Source organism: Morone saxatilis, unplaced genomic scaffold (genome assembly GCF_004916995.1).
Source record: "Morone saxatilis isolate NCDOM2014 unplaced genomic scaffold, NCSU_SB_2.0 Contig23, whole genome shotgun sequence".
In the NCBI taxonomy this organism is placed as follows: Eukaryota; Metazoa; Chordata; class Actinopteri; family Moronidae; genus Morone; species Morone saxatilis.
In genome coordinates, this window is record NW_023339796.1 from 2,072,129 (window position 1) to 2,074,543 (window position 2,415).

A 2,415-nucleotide genomic window follows, 5' to 3' on the forward strand; every position below is an offset into this window, starting at 1 on the left:
TGTTTGAGAGCAGGAAAGAAGAGGGAGGAGATATCAAACTGTGATTCAGTCCAGGAAGAGGAGCTGTTACAGAGAGATACTGTGTGTTAAACGTGTTTACAATATAGAGTTAATTTCTAATTTTAAACTTCAGCTTCTAGGAGGTAAACTACTAGAATTTAGTTTTTCCAAAATTAGCTGTTCTGTTCTGAAATACAGCGATTACAATAATTCAAATTCAATTCATTCTTTTTCCTTTTTGAGTTTTGAGAACATTTGAGTAAAAGATGTATTTTCATGTTAGATGCATTTAGTCCAACAGGACATGAATGCACCCAACTGTAATGTCTGAACCAATCTGGAAAATGTGCTGTTCTATAGACATTCTCAGTTTTTCAGTGTCACAATGAACCAACTTGAGCAGTTATATTCAGTTCACACAACCTTCTCACACAACCCAAACACAGTGTAGTGAGCCTGAACTTCAGTAAGTGGAAGAACAAGCTAAAATTAGTGGAAAATAAACCAGAACACTCTCAATCTAAAAAATCACAGAACTTATAATGTGGCAGAGTACAGCCTAAATAAATGTAGATGACATAAAATCAATCAGTCTAATACCAATTTCTTTCTCTTAATAGGTGAATTCATAATAATTTACAGCAGTGTCACACCACTAACCATGATTATTACACCTTGAGTTGTTCATGTACATATTATTTTAAACTAAATAACTGGTTGTTTATAAAAAGTTAGAACTGCCTCTAAATCTACATTCATCCCAGTTCCCTCCTCTGCCGATTGTCTTGTATGTGAAAGAGAATATTACAACATGAATATTATTATTATTATTATAACATGAATATTTTTTATTATAACATGAATATTTTAAGAATCCAGCTCTGGTCTTGGGCTCTGGTTGGGCAGGAGGAAGAGGGAAGGGTTTTCAGGCTTTATGGAATTCCACAATGAGTAGATTTTATTGCCAAAGACATAATGTGTTATCTGCCATTTACAAAATGCAGTAAGGGCTATTTGGACTTTAACATTTGGCTCGCAGCATTGTAACGTCCCTCCCACTGCCTTACAGGTTGTCCTGGCCAACCCCAGTAAGCAACTGGCTCTCATGTGAGGGTTGTCAGCTGATTCAGATGATTAAGATCTCCTTTCGTGGGAGTGTACAATGAGCACGCACAAATATCAACATATTTAACTAAAGATTATATACTATTACATACCCTTGCTCAACCAGAGGATTTGGAGTTGTTGTGACAAATGACTCCTGTTTATTTTACTATGATAAAACCAAATATGTTTGAAAGCTGTTGCAGTAGATTTTGTGTGCCTGAAAAACTGTCAAAAGTCTTGTAGTCTGCACTAGACGTTACTCTCAGTTCTGTTAAAATTCACAGTGCAGAGATAAAAGATACACTGCTGATCAGTACTACTGATAATAGTACTGATCAGTATTAAAACATGACAACATGTTCTTGTATAAAATGTTTTTTGCTTATATAATCTTACTAATACTTTCTGGCAGTCCTCTTACCTCTAAAAAATGGGTATTGGGCACCTGTGAACTGATGCTTTTTATTCTCCATTCATTGTGTCTCTGCCATCTCTATTGTGTCTGTACACTGTGTATCTATGACAAATTCAATGAAACACATTGACTGAAAAAGAAACAGAATATGCATGCAGGAGGATGACAACGGAGTGTCCTCTCAAATAAATGAAATCAGTCCACAACTACAGAATATCTGTTGTCTTATGCGTGTCAGGACTCAACAAAACTGGAAACAAACTTGATCAAATTACTTTCTATTTTTCCAGTACTTTAAGTCTGTAATAAATCCTCATTATTGACTAAGTGTACAACAAGTGATAGAAAACTCTGCTCATTTCTCTGTGACGAAGCTGTTTTAGTGAGGAAAGTTGAAAGGACAGAGACTGACTGACAAATGCTCTTCTGCTCTGAACATGAACTCTGAACTTTGTGGTGTTTCAGGAGGAAAACTGCCTCAGTTATACTCTCATATTAGTTTCACAGTTTCTCCATCAGCTTTGTATGAGACCCTGGAATGAAGACAAGAAGAAAATACTTTGTTCATGTTTGTTTATTCATGATGTAAAGCTTCAGTTTGTTCACACATCCCATCAGTAAAGTGTGTTCAATGACTTTTGTTCAATCATTTAATATTCACCTGTTTGACAAAAATCAATAATGAATGATCTACATATTGATTATGATCACTTATCGATATACGTTGATTTTAACAACAACATTTCTTTGCAAATTAAAAAAAAACCCATAGGGATGAGAACAAAATATCAATAAAAGAAGGTCTGGTAGTGGAAGAGAAACAAGGTCATACATCAATACAGAAATATCAGTTCAGGTAAACAACAGTCATCATGAGCAGTGATAGCCTCCAT